Here is a 22,563-nt window from a genome sequence, read left to right as displayed (position 1 = left end):
GTTTCAGTGTCATACATGGTCCGTTGGTCTAGGGGTATGATACTCGCTTCGGGTGTGAGTGGTCCCGGGTTCAAATCCCGGACGGACCCGAGTTTTTGCAGAAGTAATTTGGTGACTATTCAAATGCTACGAGTTAAATTGTAGGACTACGAGTTGAGAATGTCTCGCTGTCATACATGATCCGTTGGTTTTGGGGTATGTTACTCGCTTCGGGTGTGAGTGGTCCCGGGTTCAAATCCCGGACGGACCCGAGTTTTGCAGAAGTAATTTGGTGACTATTTAAATGCAACTAGTTAAATAATAGGACTACGAGTTGAGCATGTTTCAGTGTCATATTTCGTCCGTTGGTTTAGGGGTATGATACTCGCTTTGTGTGCGAGTGGTCCCGGGTTCAAATCAAGGACGGACCCGAGTTTTTGCAGAAGTAATTTGGTGGCTATTCAAATGCTACGAGTTATATTGTAGGCCTACGAGTTCAGCATGTTTCAGTGTCATACTTCGTCCGTTGGTCTAGGGGTATGATACTCGCTTCGGGTGTGAGTGGTCCCGGGTTCAAATCCCGGACGGACCCGAGTTTTGCAGAAGTAATTTGGTGACTATTTAAATGTAACTAGTTAAATTGTAGGACTACGAGCTGAGCATGTTTCAGTGTCATACTTCGTCCGTTGGGCTAGGGGTATGATACTCGCTTCGGGTGTGAGTGGTCCCGGGTTCAAATCCCGGACGGACCCGAGTTTTTGCAGAGGTAATTTAGTGACTATTTAAATGCAACTACCCCAGTAGCACTGCCGACGTAGGGCCTACATGGTCGGCTTTGTGTGTTACCGACGAGTTGGTAAAAAGTCACTAATAAGTCGGGAGAGTAATGGTTTGAAAGTCGAAATGTCCGCCTGGAGGGACGATGGCCCGCCGGTTTTCCTACTGTTTTGAGGCTACTATAAAACGACTGTTGGCCGACTATATGTCGGAGTCATTATGCCTACCTAAAGCCGCGCTCAATCCGACGATTTCGCGGCTTTTTAGTATAGGAACGGTAAATCGTCGGTAAAGGGCTGGTAGAGTAAGGGTTTGAGAGTCGAAATGTCCGCCCGGCGGGACGACGGCCCGCCGGTTTTCAGACCGTTATGAGGCGACTATAAAACGACTGTTGGCCGACTATATGTCGGCGTCATTATGCCTACCTAAAGCCGCGCTCAATCCGACGATTTCGCGGCTTTTTAGTATAGGAACGGTAAATCGTCGGTAAAGGGCTGGTAGAGTAAGGGTTTGTGAATCGAAATGTCCGCCCGGTGGGACGACGGCCCACTGGTTTACCGACTGTTACGACACGAATGAAATAGGACCCTCATCCAACACGTTTGAGAGTCGACTTAACCGCCTGTCAGCAAGAGGTCCGACGCTTTTGCGACGATCAAACCTTAACTCGAGGCCCGACGGTTTTGCGACGATCAAGCCTTAATTCGAGGCTTCATTCGCTTATAGTAAAGGATACTGATACCAAGTATTGAAATTTCTTTAATGAAAATCACTTTAGAATTTGTACTTTGAATATTTCAAGTAACATACAGGTTGAGCATCAATTATAACAATTTCAAATATTAAGCAATGTATTCGATATTACACGACTAGTCTAATGGAATTATTAGCTGCCTAGCTAATTGGTTTTAACCAAAAGTAAAATTTTTCAGGGCGAGTATAATATTTACATCAAATAAAGCATTAATTAATATTCATTGTTAATATCTTCGATGTGGCCAGTTACTATCTCTTAAATTACAAAAATCTTAATGAAAAATATTCAGGGAGGCTATTCTCTAAAAATCGAAAATCATTCGGATCACTCCGAATCCTTATGATTCGGATCGGGCTCATTCGGAGTGGACCGAGAAAACCGTATTCTCTAACCCCAATCCTTATCGTCATTCGGATACTTCGAAAATTTTCTCTCAATCCAAATGGACGTCACTTCCTCTGGAGCCACGTGGTACTTTTTGACGCCCACTTTTTCTTTATTGGACAATTTTATTTGGCGCGCTTTCAAATTGAAGGGATGGAAACTTTGGTTTTTCCCAAGGAGTGGAAATTTTGGGAAATGGTCTTTGTATTGGGAACACATTCAATACAAAGCAAATTTTCTCTTTTTCGATTTCTTTTCTTAACATAGAAACAAGTGTTTTTTTTTCCTTTTTTATTTATTTATTTATTTTTGATAAAAAATAATTTATTTTTAAATTGCTTCATAATATTCTTTTAAAATGGTATTAAATACACGCTAAACAACAGTTAATATACGTCGAATTTTGAATGAAACTAAGCGTAAGTTTTAGTAGGGTTAAATATGATTCAATGAGAACCTAGAATAACAACGTTAATTAATCGCAAATTATAATCCAATTGTGTGGATCTCGTGAGATTATGATAAATTCATTAATGTAGATCATTAGCCCTCTATCAATGGTCACACACCTACCAAAATTTAATAATTTAAATAGATGCTAAACGAAATAACCAAATTTAATCTAGCCATTATTAATAATTGATGCAATTGGTCAAAAATAGGTGGCTCTAACTTACAAGCCCCGGTAGAAAAAATATTAAAATTAACAATTAAATCTGTGTTAAGTAATTGGATCTCGCGAAATTATCACCTACCAAAATTTAATAATTTAAATAGATGCTAAACGAAATAACCAAATTTAATCTAGCCATTATTAATAATTGATGCAATTGGTCAAAAATAGGTGGCTCTAACTTACAAGCCCCGGTAGAAAAAATATTAAAATTAACAATTAAATCTGTGTTAAGTAATTGGATCTCGCGAAATTATCCCTTAAATGTAGGATAAATTCAACGACGTTTTTTTACCTTCAAATCTACCAAAAAGCCGTCGATCTACCTTGTAGATTTCGCCAAGGCCTAAAGCCATTTCCCGCTTTAACCTAAAATTTTGCCCACGCTTGATTTTAAGTCTCGAAAAACCCTTTGAACTCGTAAATCGCGACGGGCAATTCGATTACCATGTTCAAATCGCAAACGATGAAGCTTGAGTTGAAAAAACAAAGCAGCCACACTAAATAAAAATATGAACCGCAGCCAAAACTTCGGCGAAAGTTCCGCGATTGATGGAGGGAAGAGAGGCGCTAAAAACTCCGAATGCCCGATTCGGCCGTCTCTTACGGCCGCCGAATGATTCGGAGAGGTTATCACCGTATGATTAGGATAAGGTGCTTACAGAATACGTTTTATTTTCATTCGGAGAAATTGACTCCGAATGAAAAGATTCGGATCGAAATTCCTCCAAAAGGACCTTAGAGAATAGCCTCCCAGGGTTGCCACGGAATTTTCAGAACAAAATTCCCGGACTTTTCCAGGTATTCCCTGACCTTTTTCTCAGAGTTTCCCAGACCTTTTAGGGCGGTAGGGTAAATTTTTACAGCACGTTTTAAGTGCTTATAATTAAATAAACTCTCTACATTAAGTTTTCCAATGTATTTGTTGCACCAAAATGAATAAGAATCATTTTAACTATAAATAACAGTCTTAATTGCTTTTTTGAAGGCATTTACTTTATAAAAACAATTCTAGACATTTTTAAGGATTGCGCATGGAGTTTTCTGTGTTAAGAGAGGATAAAGAGAAACTTTCATTACTCTTTCAATAAATACTTTTACCCACTAAAATCAAGTTCCCAGAATTTGCTAAAATTTTTAAAATTTCCCGACTTTTCCCTGACCTTTTGGCCCATTTTTAAATTCCCTGACTTTTAAAGGATATCCAGGTACTGTGGCAACCCTGATTTTTTTTTAAGGAAAAAGAAAAACATACAATTCTAAAGGGTATTATTTCACACATTTTTCTCTTAAAGTGTTTGAAACCGCAACAAAAATTCTTTAACTAAAACAAATTGAGATCTATTTTGGAATTCAGTATTGTTTTCACAATCAAAAATCTTTAATATATAAGGTTTTTGATTTCCAAGCGCCCAAAAGCACTTGCTTCTTTTATATTCAAACAAAGAAACTGAAGGTATACATAAACGTTTAAAGGGGGAATTCATAAACGTCGGACGCAACGCAATTTAGTACAGGCGAAGGCAGGGCGTCGTGCGCTAAAGGCAGACGTTTGCGCACGACGCCCTGCCTTCGCCTGTACTAAATTGCGTTGCGTTCGACGTTTATGAATTCCACCATAAGTTTTGGTTTCACTTTATAGGGGTGTGGTTCCCAGCAGATGAGAAGCTAGGTAAAAAAGCAAAGGCTTATGCATAAAACTGGCTCTAAAAAGTAGATAAATTGATAATTCAATAACAAAATTCAAACCTTACGTGACAAACGAAGACGTTTCTAGTTTATATAGTGTGACAAAGAACTTTAGCGATGAAATTGAAAGTTAGCAAGCCAAGAACTAATCATTTTCGACCACAAAATATCGTTTAAACATTCTAACGACCCAGCCGCGTCAGAGATACTGGAAAGGCTAACTTGCTTTCGCACTAGCAGCGCCCTCTTCGATGATGACGTGCATGGCGTTATCTTAGTTACGCCAATAGAACAGAGGCGTGTCGCCTGACCCGAGAAATAACAGGAGGGAAAATTCAAACAAGAAAATCAGATGTGTTTTCTTGCTTTGCAGTTTTTTTGTAACGTTATGTTTCTAGTGTTGCCAAAAATATAGTATTATCAACTTCTGCTTGTGGGTCGAAATATAGTATAAGTTAAATATATAACAAAAAACATTTGGAGGCATATGCGGAATAGTAAAATCAAAAAAACCGTCCCACGGAAAAAGGAGGCCTATACAACAACTTAGTTTTTCATTTTACTCTTTTATAACGTGACCATACCGACTAGCGGGAAGGAGTTGGTAATCAATTGGCAAAAGTTGGTTACATGTTTAGGACGGTAGGCAAGCCTACTTCAAACCACCACGGTTCCAACAGTCGGATAAATGTCGGTTACTAAACGGCCTAAGAATAACTTTGCTTTTAATTTTATTCGTCTTAAACGTCACAATAACGACTAGCGCGAGAGAGTTGGTAATCAATTGGCAAAAATTGTGTTGGAATTCTTTAGACGGTAGGCAAGCCTACTTTAAACCATCTCAGTTCCAACTGTCGGATAAATGTCGGTTACTAAACGGCCTAAGCATAACTTTGCTTTTAATTTTACTCTTCTTAAACGTCACAATACCGACTAGCGCGAGAGAGTCGGTAATCAATTGGCAAAAAATAAGTTGAAATTTTCTAGACGGTAGGCAAGCCTACTTTAAACCATCTCTGTTCCAACTGTCAGATAGATGTCGGCATTGCCAACTAAAAGAAGTAGTCGGCTTCATGAGTCGGAAAAGTATCGGAATAAGCATGGTACAGCTGACTGGACCGTAAACCGACTATTCGACCTTTAACCGACTGTTATGCGGAAGGCTTGTGCTACTGGGGTAACTACAGGGTAGGCCTATGAGTTGAGCATGTTTTATTTCATACATGGTCCGTTGGTCTAGGGGTATGATACTCGCTTTGGGTGCGAGTGGTCCCGGGTTCAAATCAAGGACGGACCCGAGTTTTTGCAGAAGTAATTTGGTGGCTATTCAAATGCTACGAGTTATATTGTAGGCCTACGAGTTCAGCATGTTTCAGTGTCATACTTCGTCCGTTGGTCTAGGGGTATGATACTCGCTTCGGGTGTGAGTGGTCCCGGGTTCAAATCCCGGACGGACCCGAGTTTTGCAGAAGTAATTTGGTGACTATTTAAATGTAACTAGTTAAATTGTAGGACTACGAGCTGAGCATGTTTCAGTGTCATACTTCGTCCGTTGGTCTAGGGGTATGATACTCGCTTCGGGTGTGAGTGGTCCCGGGTTCAAATCCCGGACGGACCCGAGTTTTTGCAGAGGTAATTTAGTGACTATTTAAATGCAACTAACTACAGGGTAGGCCTATGAGTTGAGCATGTTTCAGTGTCATGTTTCGTCCGTTGGTCTAGGGGTATGATACTCGCTTAGGGTGCGAGTGGTCCCGGGTTCAAATCCCGGACGGACTCGAGTTTTGCAGAAGTAATTTGGTGACTATTTAAATGTAACTAGTTAAATTGTAGAAATACGAGCTGAGCATGTTTCAGTGTCATACTTCGTCCGTTGGTCTAGGGGTATGATACTCGCTTCGGGTGTGAGTGGTCCCGGGTTCAAATCCCGGACGGACCCGAGTTTTTGCAGAGGTAATTTAGTGACTATTTAAATGCAACTAACTACAGGGTAGGCCTATGAGTTGAGCATGTTTTATTTCATACATGGTCCGTTGGTCTAGGGGTATGATACTCGCTTTGGGTGCGAGTGGTCCCGGGTTCAAATCCCGGACGGACCCGAGTTTTTGCAGAAGTAATTTGGTGACTATTCAAATGCAACGAGTTAAATTGTAGGACTACGAGTTGAGCATGTTTCAGTGTCATACATGGTCCGTTGGTCTAGGGGTATGATACTCGCCTCGGGTGTGAGTGGTCCCGGGTTCAAATCCCGGACGGACCCGAGTTTTGCAGAAGTAATTTGGTGACTATTTAAATGTAACTAGTTAAATTGTAGGAATACGAGCTGAGCTTGTTTCAGTGTCATACTTCGTCCGTTGGTCTAGGGGTATGATACTCGCTTCGGGTGTGAGTGGTCCCGGGTTCAAATCCCGGACGGACCCGAGTTTTTGCAGAGGTAATTTAGTGACTATTTAAATGCAACTAGCTACAGGGTAGGCCTATGAGTTGAGCATGTTTTATTTCATACATGGTCCGTTGGTCTAGGGGTATGATACTCGCTTTGGGTGTGAGTGGTCCCGGGTTCAAATCCCGGACGGACCCGAGTTTTTGCAGAAGTAATTTGGTGACTATTCAAATGCAACGAGTTAAATTGTAGGACTACGAGTTGAGCATGTTTCAGTGTCATACTTCGTCCGTTGGTCTAGAGGTATGATACTCGCTTAGGGTGCGAGTGGTCCCGGGGTCAAATCCCGGACGGACCCGAGTTTTTGCAGAAGTAATTTGGTGAATATTCAAATGCAACGAGTTAAATTGTAGGACTACAAGTTGAGCATGTTTCAGTGTCATACATGGTCCGTTGGTCTAGGGGTATGATACTCGCTTCGGGTGTGAGTGGTCCCGGGTTCAAATCCTGGACGGACCCGAGGTTTGCAGAAGTAATTTGGTGACTATTTAAATGTAACTAGTTAAATAGTAGGACTACGAGTTGAGCATGTTTTAGGGTCATATTTCGTCCGTTGGTTTAGGGGTATGATACTCGCTTCGGGTGTGAGTAGTCCCGGGTTCAAATCCCGGACGGACCCGGGTTTTGCCGAAGTAATTTGGTGACTATTTAAATATAACGAGTTATATTGTAGGCCTACGAGTGTAGCATGTTTCAGTGTCATACATGGTCCTTTGGTCTAGGGGTATGATACTCGCTTCGGGTGTGAGTGGTCCCGGGTTCAAATCCCGGACGGACCCGAGTTTTGCAGAAGTAATTTGGTGACTATTTAAATGTAACTAGTTAAATAGTAGGACTACGAGTTGAGCATGTTTCAGTGTCATATTTCGTCCGTTGGTCTAGGGGTATGATACTCGCTTACGGTGCGAGGGGTCCCGGGTTCAAATCCCAGACGGACACGAGTTTTTGCAGAAGTAATTTGGTGACTATTTAAATGCAACTAGTTATATTGTAGGCCTACGAGTGTAGCATGTTTCAGTGTCATACATGGTCCGTTGGTCTAGGGGTATGATACTCGCTTCGGGTGTGAGTGGTCCCGGGTTCAAATCCCGGACGGACCCGAGTTTTGCAGAAGTAATTTGGTGACTACTTAAATGCAACTAATTAAATTGTAGGCCTTCGAGTTGAGCATGTCTCGCTGTCATACATGATCCTTTGGTTTTGGGGTATGTTACTCGCTTCGGGTGTGAGTGGTCCCGGGTTCAAATCCCGGACGGACCCGAGTTTTGCAGAAGTAATTTGGTGACTATTTAAATGCAACTAGTTAAATAGTAGGACTACGAGTTGAGCATGTTTCAATGTCATATTTCGTCCGTTGGTTTAGGGGTATGATACTCGCTTCGGGTGTGAGTAGTCCCGGGTTCAAATCCCAGACGGACACGAGATTTTGCAGAAGTAATTTGGTTACTATTTAAATGCAACTAGTTAAATAGTAGGACTATGAGTTGAGCATGTTTCAATGTCATATTTCGTCCGTTGGTTTAGGGGTATGATACTCGCTTCGGGTGTGAGTAGTCCCGGGTTCAAATCCCGGACGGACGCGAGTTTTGCAGAAGTAATTTGGTGACTATTCAAATGCAACGAGTTAAATTGTAGGACTACGAGTTGAGCATGTTTCAGTGTCATACTTCGTCCGTTGGTCTAGAGGTATGATACTCGCTTAGGGTGCGAGTGGTCCCGGGGTCAAATCCCGGACGGACCCGAGTTTTTGCAGAAGTAATTTGGTGAATATTCAAATGCAACGAGTTAAATTGTAGGACTACAAGTTGAGCATGTTTCAGTGTCATACATGGTCCGTTGGTCTAGGGGCATGATACTCGCTTCGGGTGTGAGTGGTCCCGGGTTCAAATCCTGGACGGACCCGAGGTTTGCAGAAGTAATTTGGTGACTATTTAAATGTAACTAGTTAAATAGTAGGACTACGAGTTGAGCATGTTTTAGGGTCATATTTCGTCCGTTGGTTTAGGGGTATGATACTCGCTTCGGGTGTGAGTAGTCCCGGGTTCAAATCCCGGACGGACCCGAGTTTTTGCAGAAGTAATTTGGTGAATATTCAAATGCAACGAGTTAAATTGTAGGACTACAAGTTGAGCATGTTTCAGTGTCATACATGGTCCGTTGGTCTAGGGGTATGATACTCGCTTCGGGTGTGAGTGGTCCCGGGTTCAAATCCTGGACGGACCCGAGGTTTGCAGAAGTAATTTGGTGACTATTTAAATGTAACTAGTTAAATAGTAGGACTACGAGTTGAGCATGTTTTAGGGTCATATTTCGTCCGTTGGTTTAGGGGTATGATACTCGCTTCGGGTGTGAGTAGTCCCGGGTTCAAATCCCGGACGGACCCGGGTTTTGCCGAAGTAATTTGGTGACTATTTAAATGCAACGAGTTATATTGTAGGCCTACGAGTGTAGCATGTTTCAGTGTCATACATGGTCCTTTGGTCTAGGGGTATGATACTCGCTTCGGGTGTGAGTGGTCCCGGGTTCAAATCCCGGACGGACCCGAGTTTTGCAGAAGTAATTTGGTGACTATTTAAATGTAACTAGTTAAATAGTAGGACTACGAGTTGAGCATGTTTCAGTGTCATATTTCGTCCGTTGGTCTAGGGGTATGATACTCGCTTACGGTGCGAGGGGTCCCGGGTTCAAATCCCAGACGGACACGAGTTTTTGCAGAAGTAATTTGGTGACTATTTAAATGCAACTAGTTATATTGTAGGCCTACGAGTGTAGCATGTTTCAGTGTCATACATGGTCCGTTGGTCTAGGGGTATGATACTCGCTTCGGGTGTGAGTGGTCCCGGGTTCAAATCCCGGACGGACCCGAGTTTTGCAGAAGTAATTTGGTGACTACTTAAATGCAACTAATTAAATTGTAGGCCTTCGAGTTGAGCATGTCTCGCTGTCATACATGATCCTTTGGTTTTGGGGTATGTTACTCGCTTCGGGTGTGAGTGGTCCCGGGTTCAAATCCCGGACGGACCCGAGATTTGCAGAAGTAATTTGGTGACTATTTAAATGCAACTAGTTAAATAGTAGGACTACGAGTTGAGCATGTTTCAATGTCATATTTCGTCCGTTGGTTTAGGGGTATGATACTCGCTTCGGGTGTGAGTAGTCCCGGGTTCAAATCCCAGACGGACACGAGATTTTGCAGAAGTAATTTGGTTACTATTTAAATGCAACTAGTTAAATAGTAGGACTACGAGTTGAGCATGTTTCAATGTCATATTTCGTCCGTTGGTTTAGGGGTATGATACTCGCTTCGGGTGTGAGTAGTCCCGGGTTCAAATCCCGGACGGACGCGAGTTTTGCAGAAGTAATTTGGTGACTATTTAAATGCAACGAGTTAAATTGTAGGCCTACGAGTTGAGCATGTTTCAGGGTCATATTTCGTCCCTTGGTCTAGGGGTAAGATACTCGCTTAGGGTGCGATGGGTCCCGGGTTCAAATCCCAGACGGACACGAGTTTTTGCAGAAGTAATTTGGTGACTATTTAAATGCAACTAGTTATATTGTAGACCTACGAGTGTAGCATGTTTTAGTGTCATACATGGTCCGTTGGTCTAGGGGTATGATACTCGCTTCGGGTGTGAGTGGTCCCGGGTTCAAATCCCGGACGGACCCGAGTTTTGCAGAAGTAATTTGGTGACTATTTAAATGTAACTAGTTAAATAGTAGGACTCCGAGTTGAGCATGTTTAAGTGTCATATTTCGTCCGTTGGTTTAGGGGTATGATACTCGCTTCGGGTGTGAGTAGTCCCGGGTTCAAATCCCGGACGGACCCGAGTTTTGCAGAAGTAATTTGGTGACTATTTAAATGCAACGAGTTTAATTGTAGGCCTACGAGTTGAGCATGTTTCAGTGTCATATTTCGTCCGTTGGTCTAGGGGTAAGATACTCGCTTAGGGTGCGAGGGGTCCCGGGTTCAATTCCCAGACGGACACGAGATTTTGCAGAAGTAATTTGGTGACTATTTAAATGCAACTAGTTATATTGTAGACCTACGAGTGTAGCATGTTTCCGTGTCATACATGGTCCGTTAGTCTAGGGGTATGATACTCGCTTCGGGTGTGAGTGGTCCCGGGTTCAAATCCCGGACGGACCCGAGTTTTGCAGAAGTAATTTGGTGACTATTTAAATGTATCTAGTTAAATAGTAGGACTACGAGTTGAGCATGTTTAAGTGTCATATTTCGTTCGTTGGTTTAGGGGTATGATACTCGCTTCGGGTGTGAGTGGTCCCGGGTTCAAATCCCGGACGGACCCGAGTTTTGCAGAAGTAATTTGGTGACTACTTAAATGCAACTAATTAAACTGTAGGCCTACGAGTTGAGCATGTCTCGCTGTCATACATGATCCGTTGGTTTTGGGGTATGTTACTCGCTTCGGGTGTGAGTGGTCCCGGGTTCAAATCCCGGACGGACCCGAGTTTTGCAGAAGTAATTTGGTGACTATTTAAATGCAACTAGTTATATTGTAGACCTACAAGTGTAGCATGTTTCAGTGTCATACATGGTCCGTTGGTCTAGGGGTATGATACTCGCTTACGGTGCGAGGGGTCCCGGGTTCAAATCCCGGACGGACCCGAGTTTTGCAGAAGTAATTTGGTGACTATTTAAATGTATCTAGTTAAATAGTAGGACTACGAGTTGAGCATGTTTAAGTGTCATATTTCGTTCGTTGGTTTAGGGGTATGATACTCGCTTCGGGTGTGAGTGGTCCCGGGTTCAAATCCCGGACGGACCCGAGTTTTGCAGAAGTAATTTGGTGACTACTTAAATGCAACTAATTAAACTGTAGGCCTACGAGTTGAGCATGTCTCGCTGTCATACATGATCCGTTGGTTTTGGGGTATGTTACTCGCTTCGGGTGTGAGTGGTCCCGGGTTCAAATCCCGGACGGACCCGAGTTTTGCAGAAGTAATTTGGTGACTATTTAAATGTAACTAGTTAAATTGTAGGACTACGAGCTGAGCATGTTTCAGTGTCATACTTCGTCCGTTGGTCTAGGGGTATGATACTCGCTTTGGGTGTGAGTGGTCCCGGGTTCAAATCCCGGACGGACCCGAGTTTTTGCAGAGGTAATTTAGTGACTATTTAAATGCAACTAACTACAGGGTAGGCCTATGAGATGAGCATGTTTTATTTCATACATGGTCCGTTGGTCTAGGGGTATGATACTCGCTTTGGGTGCGAGTGGTCCCGGGTTCAAATCCCGGACGGACCCGTGTTTTTGCAGAAGTAATTTGGTGACTATTTAAAAGTAACTAGTTAAATTGTAGGACTACGAGCTGAGCATGTTTCAGTGTCATACTTCGTCCGTTGGTCTAGGGGTATGATACTCGCTTTGGGTGTGAGTGGTCCCGGGTTCAAATCCCGGACGGACCCGAGTTTTTGCAGAGGTAATTTAGTGACTATTTAAATGCAACTAACTACAGGGTAGGCCTATGAGTTGAGCATGTTCTATTTCATACATGGTCCGTTGGTCTAGGGGCATGATACTCGCTTTGGGTGCGAGTGGTCCCGGGTTCAAATCCCGGACGGACTCGAGTTTTTGCAGAAGTAATTTGGTGACTATTCAAATGCTACGAGTTAAATTGTAGGACTACGAGATGAGCATGTTTCAGTGTCATACTTCGTACGTTGGTCTAGGGGTATAATACTCGCTTCGGGTGTGAGTGGTCCCGGGTTCAAATCCCGGACGGACCCGAGTTTTGCAGAAGTAATTTGGTGACTATTTAAATGTAACTAGTTAAATTGTAGGACTACGAGCTGAGCATGTTTCAGTGTCATACTTCGTTCGTTGGTCTAGGGGTATGATACTCGCTTTGGGTGTGAGTGGTCCCGGGTTCAAATCCCGGACGGACCCGAGTTTTTGCAGAGGTAATTTAGTGACTATTTAAATGCAACTAACTACAGGGTAGGCCTATGAGATGAGCATGTTTTATTTCATACATGGTCCGTTGGTCTAGGGGTATGATACTCACTTTGGGTGCGAGTGGTCCCGGGTTCAAATCCCGGACGGACCCGTGTTTTTGCAGAAGTAATTTGGTGACTATTTAAATGTAACTAGTTAAATTGTAGGACTACGAGCTGAGCATGTTTCAGTGTCATACTTCGTCCGTTGGTCTAGGGGTATGATACTCGCTTCGGGTGTGAGTGGTCCCGGGTTCAAATCCCGGACGGACCCGAGTTTTTGCAGAGGTAATTTAGTGACTATTTAAATGCAACTAACTACAGGGTAGGCCTATGAGTTGAGCATGTTTTATTTCATACATGGTCCGTTGGTCTAGGGGTATGATACTCGCTTTGGGTGTGAGTGGTCCCGGGTTCAAATCCCGGACGGACCCGAGTTTTTGCAGAGGTAATTTAGTGACTATTTAAATGCAACTAACTACAGGGTAGGCCTATGAGTTGAGCATGTTTTATTTCATACATGGTGCGTTGGTCTAGGGGTATGATACTCGCTTTGGGTGCGAGTGGTCCCGGGTTCAAATCCCGGACGGACTCGAGTTTTTGCAGAAGTAATTTGGTGACTATTCAAATGATACGAGTTAAATTGTAGGACTACGAGATGAGCATGTTTCAGTGTCATACTTCGTCCGTTGGTCTAGGGGTATGATACTCGCTTTGGGTGCGAGTGGTCCCGGGTTCAAATCCCGGACGGACCCGAGTTTTGCAGAAGTAATTTGGTGACTATTTAAATGCAACGAGTTAAATTGTAGGACTACGAGTTGAGCATGTTTCAGTGTCATACTTCGTCCGTTGCTCTAGGGGTATGATACTCGCTTAGGGTGCGAGGGGTCCCCGGTTAAAATCCCGGACGGACCCGAGTTTTTGCAGAAGTAATTTAGTGACTATTTAAATGCAACTAACTAGAGGGTAGGCCTTTGAGTTAAGCATGTTTTATTTCATAGATGGTCCGTTGGTCTAGGGGTATGATTCTCGCTTTGGGTGCGAGTGGTCCCGGGGTCAAATCCCGGACGGACCCGTGTTTTTGCAGAAGTAATTTGGTGACTATTTAAATGTAACTAGTTAAATTGTAGGACTACGAGCTGAGCATGTTTCAGTGTCATACTTCGTCCGTTGGTCTAGGGGTATGATACTCGCTTCGGGTGTGAGTGGTCCCGGGTTCAAATCCCGGACGGACCCGAGTTTTTGCAGAGGTAATTTAGTGACTATTTAAATGCAACTAACTACAGGGTAGGCCTATGAGTTGAGCATGTTTTATTTCATACATGGTCCGTTGGTCTAGGGGTATGATACTCGCTTTGGGTGTGAGTGGTCCCGGGTTCAAATCCCGGACGGACCCGAGTTTTTGCAGAGGTAATTTAGTGACTATTTAAATGCAACTAACTACAGGGTAGGCCTATGAGTTGAGCATGTTTTATTTCATACATGGTGCGTTGGTCTAGGGGTATGATACTCGCTTTGGGTGCGAGTGGTCCCGGGTTCAAATCCCGGACGGACTCGAGTTTTTGCAGAAGTAATTTGGTGACTATTCAAATGATACGAGTTAAATTGTAGGACTACCAGATGAGCATGTTTCAGTGTCATACTTCGTCCGTTGGTCTAGGGGTATGATACTCGCTTTGGGTGCGAGTGGTCCCGGGTTCAAATCCCGGACGGACCCGAGTTTTGCAGAAGTAATTTGGTGACTATTTAAATGTAACTAGTTAAATTGTAGGACTACGAGCTGAGCATGTTTCAGTGTCATACTTCGTCCGTTGGTCTAGGGGTATGATACTCGCTTCGGGTGTGAGTGGTCCCGGGTTCAAATCCCGGACGGACCCGAGTTTTTGCAGAGGTAATTTAGTGACTATTTAAATGCAACTAACTACAGGGTAGGCCTATGAGTTGAGCATGTTTTATTTCATACATGGTCCGTTGGTCTAGGGGTATGATACTCGCTTTGGGTGTGAGTGGTCCCGGGTTCAAATCCCGGACGGACCCGAGTTTTTGCAGAGGTAATTTAGTGACTATTTAAATGCAACTAACTACAGGGTAGGCCTATGAGTTGAGCATGTTTTATTTCATACATGGTGCGTTGGTCTAGGGGTATGATACTCGCTTTGGGTGCGAGTGGTCCCGGGTTCAAATCCCGGACGGACTCGAGTTTTTGCAGAAGTAATTTGGTGACTATTCAAATGATACGAGTTAAATTGTAGGACTACGAGATGAGCATGTTTCAGTGTCATACTTCGTCCGTTGGTCTAGGGGTATGATTCTCGCTTTGGGTGCGAGTGGTCCCGGGGTCAAATCCCGGACGGACCCGTGTTTTTGCAGAAGTAATTTGGTGACTATTTAAATGTAACTAGTTAAATTGTAGGACTACGAGCTGAGCATGTTTCAGTGTCATACTTCGTCCGTTGGTCTAGGGGTATGATACTCGCTTCGGGTGTGAGTGGTCCCGGGTTCAAATCCCGGACGGACCCGAGTTTTTGCAGAGGTAATTTAGTGACTATTTAAATGCAACTAACTACAGGGTAGGCCTATGAGTTGAGCATGTTTTATTTCATACATGGTCCGTTGGTCTAGGGGTATGATACTCGCTTTGGGTGTGAGTGGTCCCGGGTTCAAATCCCGGACGGACCCGAGTTTTTGCAGAGGTAATTTAGTGACTATTTAAATGCAACTAACTACAGGGTAGGCCTATGAGTTGAGCATGTTTTATTTCATACATGGTGCGTTGGTCTAGGGGTATGATACTCGCTTTGGGTGCGAGTGGTCCCGGGTTCAAATCCCGGACGGACTCGAGTTTTTGCAGAAGTAATTTGGTGACTATTCAAATGATACGAGTTAAATTGTAGGACTACGAGATGAGCATGTTTCAGTGTCATACTTCGTCCGTTGGTCTAGGGGTATGATACTCGCTTTGGGTGCGAGTGGTCCCGGGTTCAAATCCCGGACGGACCCGAGTTTTGCAGAAGTAATTTGGTGACTATTTAAATGCAACGAGTTAAATTGTAGGACTACGAGTTGAGCATGTTTCAGTGTCATACTTCGTCCGTTGCTCTAGGGGTATGATACTCGCTTCGGGTGTGAGTGGTCCCGGGTTCAAATCCCGGACGGACCCGAGTTTTTGCAGAGGTAATTTAGTGAATATTTAAATGCAACTAACTACAGGGTAGGCCTATGAGTTGAGCATGTTTTATTTCATACATGGTCCGTTGGTCTAGGGGTATGATACTCGCTTTGGGTGTGAGTGGTCCCGGGTTCAAATCCCGGACGGACCCGAGTTCTTGCAGAGGTAATTTAGTGACTATTTAAATGCAACTAACTACAGGGTAGGCCTATGAGTTGAGCATGTTTTATTTCATACATGGTGCGTTGGTCTAGGGGTATGATACTCGCTTTGGGTGCGAGTGGTCCCGGGGTCAAATCCCGGACGGACCCGTGTTTTTGCAGAAGTAATTTGGTGACTATTTAAATGCAACGAGTTAAATTGTAGGACTACGAGTTGAGCATGTTTCAGTGTCATACTTCGTCCGTTGCTCTAGGGGTATGATACTCGCTTAGGGTGCGAGGGGTCCCCGGTTAAAATCCCGGACGGACCCGAGTTTTTGCAGAAGTAATTTAGTGACTATTTAAATGCAACTAACTAGAGGGTAGGCCTATGAGTTAAGCATGTTTTATTTCATAGATGGTCCGTTGGTCTAGGGGTATGATTCTCGCTTTGGGTGCGAGGGGTCCCGGGGTCAAATCCCGGACGGACCCGTGTTTTTGCAGAAGTAATTTGGTGACTATTTAAATGTAACTAGTTAAATTGTAGGACTACGAGCTGAGCATGTTTCAGTGTCATACTTCGTCCGTTGGTCTAGGGGTATGATACTCGCTTCGGGTGTGAGTGGTCCCGGGTTCAAATCCCGGACGGACCCGAGTTTTTGCAGAGGTAATTTAGTGACTATTTAAATGCAACTAACTACAGGGTAGGCCTATGAGTTGAGCATGTTTTATTTCATACATGGTCCGTTGGTCTAGGGTATGATACTCGCTTTGGGTGCGAGTGGTCCCGGGTTCAAATCCCGGACGGACTCGAGTTTTTGCAGAAGTAATTTGGTGACTATTCAAATGCTACGAGTTAAATTGTAGGACTACGAGATGAGCATATTTCAGTGTCATACTTCGTCCGTTGGTCTAGGGGTATGATACTCGCTTTGGGTGCGAGTGGTCCCGGGTTCAAATCCCGGACGGACTCGAGTTTTTGCAGAAGTAATTTGGTGACTATTCAAATGCTACGAGTTAAATTGTAGGACTACGAGATGAGCATGTTTCAGTGTCATACTTCGTCCGTTGGTCTAGGGGTATGATACTCGCTTTGGGTGCGAGTGGTCCCGGGTTCAAATCCCGGACGGACCCGAGTTTTGCAGAAGTAATTTGGTGACTATTTAAATGCAACTAGTTAAATTGTAGGACTACGAGCTGAGCATGTTTCAGTGTCATACTTCGTCCGTTGGTCTAGGGGTATGATACTCGCTTCGGATGTGAGTGGTTCCGGGTTCAAATCCCGGACGGACCCGAGTTTTTGCAGAGGTAATTTAGTGACTATTTAAATGCAACTAACTACAGGGTAGGCCTATGAGTTGAGCATGTTTTATTTCATACATGGTCCGTTGGTCTAGGGGTATGATACTCGCTTTGGGTGTGAGTTGTCCCGGGTTCAAATCTCGGACGGACCCGAGTTTTTGCAGAGGTAATTTAGTGACTATTTAAATGCAACTAACTACAGGTAGGCCTATGAGTTGAGCATGTTTTATTTCATACATGGTCCGTTGGTCTAGGGGTATGATACTCGCTTTGGGTGTGAGTGGTCCCGGGTTCAATTCCCGGACGGACCCGAATTTTTGCAGAGGTAATTTAGTGACTATTTAAATGCAACTAGTTATATTGTAGGCCTACGAGTTGAGCATGTTTCAGTGTCATACATGGTCCGTTGGTCTAGGGGTATGATACTCGCCTCGGGTGTGAGTGGTCCCGGGTTCAAATCCCGGACGGACCCGAGTTTTTGCAGAGGTAATTTAGTGACTATTTAAATGCAACTAACTACAGGGTAGGCCTTTGAGTTGAGCATGTTTTGTTTCATAAAGGTCCGTTGGTCTAGGGGTATGATACTCGCTTTGGGTGTGAGTGGTCCCGGGTTCAATTCCCGGACGGACCCGAGTTTTTGCAGAGGTAATTTAGCGACTATTTAAATTCAACTAGTTATATTGTAGGCCTACGAGATGAGCATGTTTCAGTGTCATACATGGTCCGTTGGTCTAGGGGTATGATACTCGCCTCGGGTGTGAGTGGTCCCGGGTTCAAATCCCGGAAGGACCCGAGTTTTTGCAGAGGTAATTTAGTGACTATTTAAATGCAACTAACTACAGGGTAGGCCTATGAGTTGAGCATGTTTTATTTCATACAAGGTCCGTTGGTCTAGCTGTATGATACTCGCTTCGGGTGTGAGTGGTCCCGGGTTCAAATACCGGGCGGATCCGACTTTTTGCAGAAGTAATTTAGTGACTATTTAAATGCAACTAACTAGAGGGTAGGCCTATGAGTTAAGCATGTTTTATTTCATAGATGGTCCGTTGGTTAGGACTGTTCACGAGCTCGAGCCAGCTCGGGCTCGTGACGAGCGAGCCGAGTTCGAGCCGAGCCGAGCCGCCACTTTTGCGGCTCGATTAATTAACGAGCGAGCTTTTTTATGGTCGAGCCGAGCCGAGCCAATAGGCATCGAGCCGAGCCGACTCGCGAGCCGGCTCGCGAGCTTAGTCACTGATATAGTGCTTTCCTTTTAGTCTTTATTCTCTCCACCATTAGCGTTCCGTTGTATTTTTACAGGAAATAAAGCGTGGGAAAAATCTCTCGTCTCTAACCTTGAGCATATTTTAAAGAGCGGGTTTTACTGAACCACTACATTCCTAAACATGGGATGGCATTTATAGTCATTCTCAAGTTTGGCGTTGGTAGTAGCAATTTTTTTAAAACATGTATATGTTAATCGAGCCAGCTCGGCTCGGCTCGATCATTTTCGAGCCGAGCCGAGCTCGAGCCGAGCCAAGACCCAGCTCGGCTCGACTCGAGCCGAGCCGCCGTTTTTTTGACTCGAGCCGAGCCGAGCTTTTAAAAAGCTCGCTCAGCTCGGCTCGTGAACAGTCCTACCGTTGGTCTAGGGGTATGATTCTCGCTTTGGGTGCGAGTGGTCCCGGGGTCAAATCCCGGACGGACCCGTGTTTTTGCAGAAGTAATTTGGTGACTATTTAAATGCAACGAGTTAAATTGTAGGACTACGAGTTGAGCATGTTTCAGTGTCATACTTCGTCCGTTGGTCTAGAGGTATGATACTCGCTTAGGGTGCGAGTGGTCCCGGGGTCAAATCCCGGACGGACCCGAGTTTTTGCAGAAGTAATTTGGTGAATATTCAAATGCAACGAGTTAAATTGTAGGACTACAAGTTGAGCATGTTTCAGTGTCATACATGGTCCGTTGGTCTAGGGGTATGATACTCGCTTCGGGTGTGAGTGGTCCCGGGTTCAAATCCTGGACGGACCCGAGGTTTGCAGAAGTAATTTGGTGACTATTTAAATGTAACTAGTTAAATAGTAGGACTACGAGTTGAGCATGTTTTAGGGTCATATTTCGTCCGTTGGTTTAGGGGTATGATACTCGCTTCGGGTGTGAGTAGTCCCGGGTTCAAATCCCGGACGGACCCGGGTTTTGCCGAAGTAATTTGGTGACTATTTAAATGCAACGAGTTATATTGTAGGCCTACGAGTGTAGCATGTTTCAGTGTCATACATGGTCCTTTGGTCTAGGGGTATGATACTCGCTTCGGGTGTGAGTGGTCCCGGGTTCAAATCCCGGACGGACCCGAGTTTTGCAGAAGTAATTTGGTGACTATTTAAATGTAACTAGTTAAATAGTAGGACTACGAGTTGAGCATGTTTCAGTGTCATATTTCGTCCGTTGGTCTAGGGGTATGATACTCGCTTACGGTGCGAGGGGTCCCGGGTTCAAATCCCAGACGGACACGAGTTTTTGCAGAAGTAATTTGGTGACTATTTAAATGCAACTAGTTATATTGTAGGCCTACGAGTGTAGCATGTTTCAGTGTCATACATGGTCCGTTGGTCTAGGGGTATGATACTCGCTTCGGGTGTGAGTGGTCCCGGGTTCAAATCCCGGACGGACCCGAGTTTTGCAGAAGTAATTTGGTGACTACTTAAATGCAACTAATTAAATTGTAGGCCTTCGAGTTGAGCATGTCTCGCTGTCATACATGATCCTTTGGTTTTGGGGTATGTTACTCGCTTCGGGTGTGAGTGGTCCCGGGTTCAAATCCCGGACGGACCCGAGTTTTGCAGAAGTAATTTGGTGACTATTTAAATGCAACTAGTTAAATAGTAGGACTACGAGTTGAGCATGTTTCAATGTCATATTTCGTCCGTTGGTTTAGGGGTATGATACTCGCTTCGGGTGTGAGTAGTCCCGGGTTCAAATCCCAGACGGACACGAGATTTTGCAGAAGTAATTTGGTTACTATTTAAATGCAACTAGTTAAATAGTAGGACTACGAGTTGAGCATGTTTCAATGTCATATTTCGTCCGTTGGTTTAGGGGTATGATACTCGCTTCGGGTGTGAGTAGTCCCGGGTTCAAATCCCGGACGGACCCGAGTTTTTGCAGAAGTAATTTGGTGAATATTCAAATGCAACGAGTTAAATTGTAGGACTACAAGTTGAGCATGTTTCAGTGTCATACATGGTCCGTTGGTCTAGGGGTATGATACTCGCTTCGGGTGTGAGTGGTCCCGGGTTCAAATCCTGGACGGACCCGAGGTTTGCAGAAGTAATTTGGTGACTATTTAAATGTAACTAGTTAAATAGTAGGACTACGAGTTGAGCATGTTTTAGGGTCATATTTCGTCCGTTGGTTTAGGGGTATGATACTCGCTTCGGGTGTGAGTAGTCCCGGGTTCAAATCCCGGACGGACCCGGGTTTTGCCGAAGTAATTTGGTGACTATTTAAATGCAACGAGTTATATTGTAGGCCTACGAGTGTAGCATGTTTCAGTGTCATACATGGTCCTTTGGTCTAGGGGTATGATACTCGCTTCGGGTGTGAGTGGTCCCGGGTTCAAATCCCGGACGGACCCGAGTTTTGCAGAAGTAATTTGGTGACTATTTAAATGTAACTAGTTAAATAGTAGGACTACGAGTTGAGCATGTTTCAGTGTCATATTTCGTCCGTTGGTCTAGGGGTATGATACTCGCTTACGGTGCGAGGGGTCCCGGGTTCAAATCCCAGACGGACACGAGTTTTTGCAGAAGTAATTTGGTGACTATTTAAATGCAACTAGTTATATTGTAGGCCTACGAGTGTAGCATGTTTCAGTGTCATACATGGTCCGTTGGTCTAGGGGTATGATACTCGCTTCGGGTGTGAGTGGTCCCGGGTTCAAATCCCGGACGGACCCGAGTTTTGCAGAAGTAATTTGGTGACTACTTAAATGCAACTAATTAAATTGTAGGCCTTCGAGTCGAGCATGTCTCGCTGTCATACATGATCCTTTGGTTTTGGGGTATGTTACTCGCTTCGGGTGTGAGTGGTCCCGGGTTCAAATCCCGGACGGACCCGAGTTTTGCAGAAGTAATTTGGTGACTATTTAAATGCAACTAGTTAAATAGTAGGACTACGAGTTGAGCATGTTTCAATGTCATATTTCGTCCGTTGGTTTAGGGGTATGATACTCGCTTCGGGTGTGAGTAGTCCCGGGTTCAAATCCCAGACGGACACGAGATTTTGCAGAAGTAATTTGGTTACTATTTAAATGCAACTAGTTAAATAGTAGGACTACGAGTTGAGCATGTTTCAATGTCATATTTCGTCCGTTGGTTTAGGGGTATGATACTCGCTTCGGGTGTGAGTAGTCCCGGGTTCAAATCCCGGACGGACGCGAGTTTTGCAGAAGTAATTTGGTGACTATTTAAATGCAACGAGTTAAATTGTAGGCCTACGAGTTGAGCATGTTTCAGGGTCATATTTCGTCCGTTGGTCTAGGGGTAAGATACTCGCTTAGGGTGCGATGGGTCCCGGGTTCAAATCCCAGACGGACACGAGTTTTTGCAGAAGTAATTTGGTGACTATTTAAATGCAACTAGTTATATTGTAGACCTACGAGTGTAGCATGTTTTAGTGTCATACATGGTCCGTTGGTCTAGGGGTATGATACTCGCTTCGGGTGTGAGTGGTCCCGGGTTCTAATCCCGGACGGACCCGAGTTTTGCAGAAGTAATTTGGTGACTATTTAAATGTAACTAGTTAAATAGTAGGACTCCGAGTTGAGCATGTTTAAGTGTCATATTTCGTCCGTTGGTTTAGGGGTATGATACTCGCTTCGGGTGTGAGTAGTCCCGGGTTCAAATCCCGGACGGACCCGAGTTTTGCAGAAGTAATTTGGTGACTATTTAAATGCAACGAGTTTAATTGTAGGCCTACGAGTTGAGCATGTTTCAGTGTCATATTTCGTCCGTTGGTCTAGGGGTAAGATACTCGCTTAGGGTGCGAGGGGTCCCGGGTTCAATTCCCAGACGGACACGAGATTTTGCAGAAGTAATTTGGTGACTATTTAAATGCAACTAGTTATATTGTAGACCTACGAGTGTAGCATGTTTCAGTGTCATACATGGTCCGTTGGTCTAGGGGTATGATACTCGCTTCGGGTGTGAGTGGTCCCGGGTTCAAATCCCGGACGGACCCGAGTTTTGCAGAAGTAATTTGGTGACTATTTAAATGTAACTAGTTAAATCGTAGGACTACGAGTTGAGCATGTTTCA

General features: G+C 44.2%; 44 non-coding genes across 44 annotated transcripts; all 44 read left to right on the top strand.

Annotated features, from left to right (window-relative positions):
• The first annotated feature begins 17 nt into the window (after positions 1-17).
• TRNAP-CGG (transfer RNA proline (anticodon CGG)) lies at positions 18-89 on the top strand. Its single transcript has one exon. It is a non-coding gene; the product is annotated as a tRNA-Pro (tRNA).
• Positions 90-499: 410 nt separating this feature from the next.
• Positions 500-573, top strand: TRNAP-CGG (transfer RNA proline (anticodon CGG)). The gene has a single exon. It is a non-coding gene; the product is annotated as a tRNA-Pro (tRNA).
• A 5,072-nt stretch (positions 574-5,645) lies between these two features.
• TRNAP-CGG (transfer RNA proline (anticodon CGG)) lies at positions 5,646-5,719 on the top strand. Its single transcript has one exon. It is a non-coding gene; the product is annotated as a tRNA-Pro (tRNA).
• An 86-nt stretch (positions 5,720-5,805) lies between these two features.
• Positions 5,806-5,879, top strand: TRNAP-CGG (transfer RNA proline (anticodon CGG)). Its single transcript has one exon. It is a non-coding gene; the product is annotated as a tRNA-Pro (tRNA).
• Positions 5,880-5,966: 87 nt separating this feature from the next.
• TRNAP-AGG (transfer RNA proline (anticodon AGG)) lies at positions 5,967-6,040 on the top strand. The gene has a single exon. It is a non-coding gene; the product is annotated as a tRNA-Pro (tRNA).
• An 86-nt stretch (positions 6,041-6,126) lies between these two features.
• Positions 6,127-6,200, top strand: TRNAP-CGG (transfer RNA proline (anticodon CGG)). Its single transcript has one exon. It is a non-coding gene; the product is annotated as a tRNA-Pro (tRNA).
• Positions 6,201-6,286: 86 nt separating this feature from the next.
• Positions 6,287-6,358, top strand: TRNAP-UGG (transfer RNA proline (anticodon UGG)). Its single transcript has one exon. It is a non-coding gene; the product is annotated as a tRNA-Pro (tRNA).
• Positions 6,359-6,447: 89 nt separating this feature from the next.
• Positions 6,448-6,519, top strand: TRNAP-CGG (transfer RNA proline (anticodon CGG)). Its single transcript has one exon. It is a non-coding gene; the product is annotated as a tRNA-Pro (tRNA).
• Positions 6,520-6,607: 88 nt separating this feature from the next.
• Positions 6,608-6,681, top strand: TRNAP-CGG (transfer RNA proline (anticodon CGG)). Its single transcript has one exon. It is a non-coding gene; the product is annotated as a tRNA-Pro (tRNA).
• Positions 6,682-6,767: 86 nt separating this feature from the next.
• Positions 6,768-6,839, top strand: TRNAP-UGG (transfer RNA proline (anticodon UGG)). Its single transcript has one exon. It is a non-coding gene; the product is annotated as a tRNA-Pro (tRNA).
• Positions 6,840-7,089: 250 nt separating this feature from the next.
• On the top strand, positions 7,090-7,161 carry TRNAP-CGG (transfer RNA proline (anticodon CGG)). Its single transcript has one exon. It is a non-coding gene; the product is annotated as a tRNA-Pro (tRNA).
• A 248-nt stretch (positions 7,162-7,409) lies between these two features.
• TRNAP-CGG (transfer RNA proline (anticodon CGG)) lies at positions 7,410-7,481 on the top strand. The gene has a single exon. It is a non-coding gene; the product is annotated as a tRNA-Pro (tRNA).
• Positions 7,482-7,730: 249 nt separating this feature from the next.
• TRNAP-CGG (transfer RNA proline (anticodon CGG)) lies at positions 7,731-7,802 on the top strand. Its single transcript has one exon. It is a non-coding gene; the product is annotated as a tRNA-Pro (tRNA).
• Positions 7,803-8,853: 1,051 nt separating this feature from the next.
• TRNAP-CGG (transfer RNA proline (anticodon CGG)) lies at positions 8,854-8,925 on the top strand. The gene has a single exon. It is a non-coding gene; the product is annotated as a tRNA-Pro (tRNA).
• A 248-nt stretch (positions 8,926-9,173) lies between these two features.
• TRNAP-CGG (transfer RNA proline (anticodon CGG)) lies at positions 9,174-9,245 on the top strand. Its single transcript has one exon. It is a non-coding gene; the product is annotated as a tRNA-Pro (tRNA).
• A 249-nt stretch (positions 9,246-9,494) lies between these two features.
• TRNAP-CGG (transfer RNA proline (anticodon CGG)) lies at positions 9,495-9,566 on the top strand. The gene has a single exon. It is a non-coding gene; the product is annotated as a tRNA-Pro (tRNA).
• A 730-nt stretch (positions 9,567-10,296) lies between these two features.
• On the top strand, positions 10,297-10,368 carry TRNAP-CGG (transfer RNA proline (anticodon CGG)). Its single transcript has one exon. It is a non-coding gene; the product is annotated as a tRNA-Pro (tRNA).
• A 409-nt stretch (positions 10,369-10,777) lies between these two features.
• Positions 10,778-10,849, top strand: TRNAP-CGG (transfer RNA proline (anticodon CGG)). Its single transcript has one exon. It is a non-coding gene; the product is annotated as a tRNA-Pro (tRNA).
• Positions 10,850-11,257: 408 nt separating this feature from the next.
• On the top strand, positions 11,258-11,329 carry TRNAR-ACG (transfer RNA arginine (anticodon ACG)). The gene has a single exon. It is a non-coding gene; the product is annotated as a tRNA-Arg (tRNA).
• Positions 11,330-11,897: 568 nt separating this feature from the next.
• Positions 11,898-11,969, top strand: TRNAP-UGG (transfer RNA proline (anticodon UGG)). Its single transcript has one exon. It is a non-coding gene; the product is annotated as a tRNA-Pro (tRNA).
• Positions 11,970-12,699: 730 nt separating this feature from the next.
• Positions 12,700-12,771, top strand: TRNAP-UGG (transfer RNA proline (anticodon UGG)). Its single transcript has one exon. It is a non-coding gene; the product is annotated as a tRNA-Pro (tRNA).
• An 89-nt stretch (positions 12,772-12,860) lies between these two features.
• On the top strand, positions 12,861-12,934 carry TRNAP-CGG (transfer RNA proline (anticodon CGG)). The gene has a single exon. It is a non-coding gene; the product is annotated as a tRNA-Pro (tRNA).
• Positions 12,935-13,020: 86 nt separating this feature from the next.
• Positions 13,021-13,092, top strand: TRNAP-UGG (transfer RNA proline (anticodon UGG)). The gene has a single exon. It is a non-coding gene; the product is annotated as a tRNA-Pro (tRNA).
• A 730-nt stretch (positions 13,093-13,822) lies between these two features.
• On the top strand, positions 13,823-13,896 carry TRNAP-CGG (transfer RNA proline (anticodon CGG)). The gene has a single exon. It is a non-coding gene; the product is annotated as a tRNA-Pro (tRNA).
• Positions 13,897-13,982: 86 nt separating this feature from the next.
• On the top strand, positions 13,983-14,054 carry TRNAP-UGG (transfer RNA proline (anticodon UGG)). The gene has a single exon. It is a non-coding gene; the product is annotated as a tRNA-Pro (tRNA).
• A 409-nt stretch (positions 14,055-14,463) lies between these two features.
• On the top strand, positions 14,464-14,537 carry TRNAP-CGG (transfer RNA proline (anticodon CGG)). Its single transcript has one exon. It is a non-coding gene; the product is annotated as a tRNA-Pro (tRNA).
• Positions 14,538-14,623: 86 nt separating this feature from the next.
• Positions 14,624-14,695, top strand: TRNAP-UGG (transfer RNA proline (anticodon UGG)). The gene has a single exon. It is a non-coding gene; the product is annotated as a tRNA-Pro (tRNA).
• A 410-nt stretch (positions 14,696-15,105) lies between these two features.
• Positions 15,106-15,179, top strand: TRNAP-CGG (transfer RNA proline (anticodon CGG)). The gene has a single exon. It is a non-coding gene; the product is annotated as a tRNA-Pro (tRNA).
• An 86-nt stretch (positions 15,180-15,265) lies between these two features.
• On the top strand, positions 15,266-15,337 carry TRNAP-UGG (transfer RNA proline (anticodon UGG)). Its single transcript has one exon. It is a non-coding gene; the product is annotated as a tRNA-Pro (tRNA).
• A 569-nt stretch (positions 15,338-15,906) lies between these two features.
• On the top strand, positions 15,907-15,978 carry TRNAP-UGG (transfer RNA proline (anticodon UGG)). The gene has a single exon. It is a non-coding gene; the product is annotated as a tRNA-Pro (tRNA).
• A 570-nt stretch (positions 15,979-16,548) lies between these two features.
• Positions 16,549-16,622, top strand: TRNAP-CGG (transfer RNA proline (anticodon CGG)). The gene has a single exon. It is a non-coding gene; the product is annotated as a tRNA-Pro (tRNA).
• A 567-nt stretch (positions 16,623-17,189) lies between these two features.
• On the top strand, positions 17,190-17,263 carry TRNAP-CGG (transfer RNA proline (anticodon CGG)). The gene has a single exon. It is a non-coding gene; the product is annotated as a tRNA-Pro (tRNA).
• A 245-nt stretch (positions 17,264-17,508) lies between these two features.
• On the top strand, positions 17,509-17,580 carry TRNAP-UGG (transfer RNA proline (anticodon UGG)). Its single transcript has one exon. It is a non-coding gene; the product is annotated as a tRNA-Pro (tRNA).
• Positions 17,581-17,669: 89 nt separating this feature from the next.
• Positions 17,670-17,741, top strand: TRNAP-CGG (transfer RNA proline (anticodon CGG)). The gene has a single exon. It is a non-coding gene; the product is annotated as a tRNA-Pro (tRNA).
• Positions 17,742-17,828: 87 nt separating this feature from the next.
• TRNAP-UGG (transfer RNA proline (anticodon UGG)) lies at positions 17,829-17,900 on the top strand. The gene has a single exon. It is a non-coding gene; the product is annotated as a tRNA-Pro (tRNA).
• Positions 17,901-17,989: 89 nt separating this feature from the next.
• Positions 17,990-18,061, top strand: TRNAP-CGG (transfer RNA proline (anticodon CGG)). The gene has a single exon. It is a non-coding gene; the product is annotated as a tRNA-Pro (tRNA).
• Positions 18,062-19,207: 1,146 nt separating this feature from the next.
• On the top strand, positions 19,208-19,279 carry TRNAP-CGG (transfer RNA proline (anticodon CGG)). The gene has a single exon. It is a non-coding gene; the product is annotated as a tRNA-Pro (tRNA).
• A 248-nt stretch (positions 19,280-19,527) lies between these two features.
• Positions 19,528-19,599, top strand: TRNAP-CGG (transfer RNA proline (anticodon CGG)). The gene has a single exon. It is a non-coding gene; the product is annotated as a tRNA-Pro (tRNA).
• Positions 19,600-19,848: 249 nt separating this feature from the next.
• TRNAP-CGG (transfer RNA proline (anticodon CGG)) lies at positions 19,849-19,920 on the top strand. Its single transcript has one exon. It is a non-coding gene; the product is annotated as a tRNA-Pro (tRNA).
• A 570-nt stretch (positions 19,921-20,490) lies between these two features.
• TRNAP-CGG (transfer RNA proline (anticodon CGG)) lies at positions 20,491-20,562 on the top strand. Its single transcript has one exon. It is a non-coding gene; the product is annotated as a tRNA-Pro (tRNA).
• Positions 20,563-20,810: 248 nt separating this feature from the next.
• On the top strand, positions 20,811-20,882 carry TRNAP-CGG (transfer RNA proline (anticodon CGG)). Its single transcript has one exon. It is a non-coding gene; the product is annotated as a tRNA-Pro (tRNA).
• A 249-nt stretch (positions 20,883-21,131) lies between these two features.
• Positions 21,132-21,203, top strand: TRNAP-CGG (transfer RNA proline (anticodon CGG)). The gene has a single exon. It is a non-coding gene; the product is annotated as a tRNA-Pro (tRNA).
• A 730-nt stretch (positions 21,204-21,933) lies between these two features.
• TRNAP-CGG (transfer RNA proline (anticodon CGG)) lies at positions 21,934-22,005 on the top strand. The gene has a single exon. It is a non-coding gene; the product is annotated as a tRNA-Pro (tRNA).
• A 409-nt stretch (positions 22,006-22,414) lies between these two features.
• TRNAP-CGG (transfer RNA proline (anticodon CGG)) lies at positions 22,415-22,486 on the top strand. Its single transcript has one exon. It is a non-coding gene; the product is annotated as a tRNA-Pro (tRNA).
• Positions 22,487-22,563: the final 77 nt, after the last annotated feature.

Source organism: Phalangium opilio, unplaced genomic scaffold (genome assembly GCF_054372755.1).
Source record: "Phalangium opilio isolate 3A_F unplaced genomic scaffold, DU_Popi_V2 ptg000487l_1, whole genome shotgun sequence".
In the NCBI taxonomy this organism is placed as follows: domain Eukaryota; kingdom Metazoa; phylum Arthropoda; class Arachnida; order Opiliones; family Phalangiidae; genus Phalangium; species Phalangium opilio.
This window is presented reverse-complemented; position numbering and strand designations above follow the sequence as displayed.